A 4744-nucleotide genomic window follows, 5' to 3' on the forward strand; every position below is an offset into this window, starting at 1 on the left:
GACACTAAAGCTATTTATAGCCTTCTCCTATTACCTCAGGTTTTGAAAGTCAATACATTTTTATACACAAAATTAGTTGTCAATTAATTTTAATGTAATCATCAAATGAAATATTAAGCACCTGAAATAAATAGTAGACTATAATGCTAATAAGACACCTTTGTACTTTCACATCGACTTTGGTTTTAATTTCCCGTTACACCCCAAGCTATGGCGTTAGCCCATCATCGCTCGGTTTCTTCTCTCGAATGATGTAAGGACTGAAAAATAAATAATGATACTGAAAAGTAAATTACAGAAAGTAAATTACAGGGAATGGAAATACTGGAATGAAAAGTACTGGAATTTAAATGACAGAAATGTAAATTGCGGTAAAGTAAAGACAGAAATGTAAATGACTGAAATATAAAGGACTGAAATATAAATGACTGAAATATAAATGACTGAAATATAAAGACTGAAATATAAATACTGAAATATAAATTATTAATAACTAAATAATATTAATTAATACTAATCTAATCATAATAATGAAAGAAAGTAGTTGATGGGATGACAAATGGTACTTTGATGGGATGAGGAGGTGACATATGAAAACCTTGGAAAATGGGGTTGACTTTTGAAGAAAACTTGCAAGTCAAGTAACGAAACTTGCAAAACAAGTTCCGTTACAAAGACCGAAAGATTACTTGCAAACTCGTAAAAATAGATTATTTAGACTACGTAAATTAGCCGTGAGCCACAAAGGATGAGATCCGATGTAAAGCAACAACGATCGACTAATTCGTAATTCGTAAAAGATAAGAAAACGTCACATAACTTGGAACAGAAATGAGATGAAGGTTAAATACGAGTACTTAAATTAAAACTTGAGAACGTAATCACAACTACCAAAGTTAGTTCTTGAACAGTCAAACAAATAAAACCGAAAGCTTCGAAACAAAAGCAATATTCTTGAAAGAAAGTATGAAAAAGATTAAATGGAAGAAAGTATGAAAAAGTCTCCAAAAGTATTTGTGAAATTGTAATTGGTGGTTAAACAAAAGGCCTTAAGCCTTCTTTATATAGGGTAAGGAAGTTCATAAAGTGGGTGCCAACTAATAAGACAAAAGTCCCTTCAAAACTGGGCTTTGACCGGGCCCAAGGTCGTTGACCACGCCTCCTCTATGGATCACCCCATTTCTCCACGGCCCAAGCAGATTTTCAGCTCTCGAACAGGTACTATAGGACCTTGCCACTCTTGGTCCTGTAGGACTGCCGTAGGACTAGGCTCAAAAATCATCAAAAACCTGTAAAAATAAGGAATTAACATTAGATATTCTATATAACTACTAATATGTGAAAAAAAACATAAAAAGACTCAATTAAGACACTAATGGGCAAATAAAACAAAGTAAAATGGTTAAGAAATTGATGTAATAAGGTTAATAAATTAACACTTATCACCTGTCGTTGGGTTGTGTAGCCATACAAATCAACCAAGTCCTATGGATTGATATTGATGAGATCATTATTGTTGAAAACGTTGAACATCCCATGTGCGCATTCCACGGTGTACTTGATGTGTTTGATGGCTCTGTTCGTGAAAGTCGGCAGCTTGATGTTGAGGACCGTTTTGATTCCATCGTTGGAGAAGACGGCTTGTGGTAAAGAGGTCGTTTGTCACACGAATCTATGTCGTAGCAGGTCCATCGACTCAGGTGATAGGTTTGGAGGATTGAGAATGAGTTGTTCATCGCGATCGTGATAGAGATATTGATGGTTATTCTTCATCATGACGGGTTCCCTTGGTGGCACCGACAGACGTCTCCTTAGCGTCTTCATCTGTGCGACAATTTCCTCGACCCTGTTAATTAATGGAGTTTGCCTTGATGAGGAGGGTATATATGCGAGCACCTCTGGGTAGGTTGGGTGATGGGTGGTTGTGTTTTGGTTAGGGAAGGTTCTAGTAGGATTTGAGTTGGTTCTGGTTAGGATGAGGTTTCTTGTTGTATGGATGTGGGTTCTAGTTAAGAGATGGGAGGGTTTTGGTTGTATGGGTTCTAGTTGTATGGTGGGTTGTGGTTGTATGGTGGGTTTTGGTTGTTTTGGTTGAGTGGTGGAGGGTTCTGGTTGAGTAGGTGATGGAGGTGGTGTTGGTGATGGGTTCATCGCAGGGCAGCTTATGCGCCTTCATCGCATCCTTAATGAAGAGAGCAAGGAAGCGAGGAAAGAGCATCGATGAAACTAGCCTCCTTGCTGCCATGAGCTTGTTCTTCTTCACCACTGCAGCATGGATCTTATTGTAGATGAGGAGAGCATAGTCCAGAGGCAAGTTGAAGAAGAGACCATACATGATGGTCATGATGTTGATGTTGCCCTGCTCCATGCTCCCAAGTTTGCATGTGAGGGCTCTGTTGAGGACGCTGAAGAACATATTCCTAATGGGTGGAAGAAACTTGTCTCTTGAAGTTGGAGGCATTTCAAAGTTCCCTGTGGTGGCCCAACATTCTAATGAAGAGAACCTTTGAGATCTTGGCTCGGGAGATCGTTATCGAACACACCATGTCATTGGGGACATCAATGTCACCCATGATTCCACGGTTCTCCGGGTAGAAATCGCACGTTTTCCAGTATTGTTGAACGTATTTTACCGGTACCTCGTTGTCAGAGAGGGTGAGGGTCAGTTGGAGGATGCAATTTTGGAAGAAGTCTATCAAAATAGCAAACCTGTCCACGAACAGTTGGGGGCATAAATCAATAGTGTGGTTGTTTGGTTTGATGGGAAGGAAGACGGTCGCACGACTGTCTGTGCCAGTTGATTAAACATGGCTGTCATTGTTGTTGGATTCATGTGATTTGAAGGACACCATTGTTGCAGGTTGAAAGTGGCAGGTTTTTTCTGGCTTTTGTTCTTGAGATAATTTTGTGAGTGTAAAGGGTAAGATGTTGGGGACGACGGGTATATATAGTGAGAGGGAGAGGAAGGGTTTGATTTTCAAAATAATAATAATATATTTGTACGTGATGATGGTGGGAGACGTTTGGGAAAAAGTGAAAGTGATGTGTGATCGTGAACCATAAAGATTGCTCACGATCATGATGGTATAGTGCTGATAAGGACACGTGTCAATGTGGGGTGGGATGGAAGGTAATATGGAGGGTTTCTAGGGAACATGAGGAACGATGACGGTTCAGTTATTTGGGATAATTATTAAAAATTATTAATAATCCCATGGATAACTCTCAAAAAATATAGTCCCAAAAAAATTTAAATTTAAAATTCCATCTTTATTGGAAGATAAATACAAATTATAAAGTTTTGATCTTCTAAAAACCCATGTTGTATGGTTCCTAGTCACAAAACCTGCAATATTGTATAATCTAAAAAAGGTTTTCAATCAAAGGTGGGTTTATTGGGAAAAATGGATTTGTCATGGAACCAGAGGTGCTCTGGTTGGTCATGACACTTGGGTGGGGAACCAGAGGGTATCTGATTGTCAGTGATGAACAAGTTCATCATGGAATGTTGGGTTTTGATGAAATAGAGGCTTTGGATTGACGAACCAGATGCTCTTGGTTATCATTTTAAACCCTTGGAATAAACATATACCCTTTAAGAAGGATCAAAGGAGCTTTGGTTGAATGCAATGGATGAAATACTCCATTAATGTAGCATTTTTGGGATCCAGAGGCTCTTGATAGAGGAACCAGAGGCTTTGGGTGGAAAAATGCAAAGTGAAAGAACCAAGGCATTGAACCAGAAGGTCTCTGGTTGAATTGGGATGAACAATCAGAGGGATGATATGTTCAATTTGGATCTTTAATGATGCATGGTAAATGCATGACTCCCCTTCAAATGATTCAAAGGGATGTGAGAAGAGTAAAAACTCCCCTTAGAACCGATAAGGGGGAAATATATGATGACCAGAAGCTCTGGTCTACACAACCAGAGGCTCTGGTTGTGAAGGATGGGTTATATGATAATGAATGATAATGAAAATGGAGGGTCTATGGGACCAGAGGGTCTCTAGTTCCAAAGACATAGAATCTAGAGGCTCTAGTGTTTAGAACAAGAGGCTCTGGTTACATGAATGATATGAAATGTAATGGAAATTGTAATATTCGGGTTATTTAATTGGATTTAATAATTTAAAATTTTATGTTTATATGAATATTTTATAATGTTGTGTGTGTGAGTGTGGAATTGTGATGGAAAGGCGGCTTATGCTCTTGCTATTTATAGCAGGTGCATATGAAGGGAAAAGGGTTGTTGTTGTTATTCTGGAGAGCAAAAATCAATTGAGAATAAAGACTCAAGGAGAAATTTGCAGACTTGAATTCGATCAGTATTATAAGGTGAGTGTTTTATGCTTTGATGTATCAATTGTGGTATAACAATTGTAATTTTTTGAAATGGTTTATTATGTTTCATATATTATTCGGATTTCATCTAAACCGCTCAAGAGTTAACCGGATATTTTCCTTAAACCNCCCAAGTGTTGTCCGGATATCTTCTTAAACCGCCCAAGTGTTGACCGGTTTATTCTTAAACCGCCCAAGTGTTGTCAGGATATTTTCTTAAATGGCTCAAGTGTTAACCAGATTAAGAGCTAAACCGCTCAAGCCATGCGATTTTTTTTACTCTAAGTAATTGTCCGGATTTCATATCCGGACAAGGTTGACCGGACTTCAAATCCGGCTAATGTGTTGAATCTTTTTAGATGACATGGCGGTGTAACTGCGAGAGAGATGAAATGGCGGT

Source organism: Cynara cardunculus, unplaced genomic scaffold (assembly GCF_001531365.2).
Source record: "Cynara cardunculus var. scolymus isolate 2C unplaced genomic scaffold, CcrdV1 Un_Scaffold_6159, whole genome shotgun sequence".
In the NCBI taxonomy this organism is placed as follows: domain Eukaryota; kingdom Viridiplantae; phylum Streptophyta; class Magnoliopsida; order Asterales; family Asteraceae; genus Cynara; species Cynara cardunculus.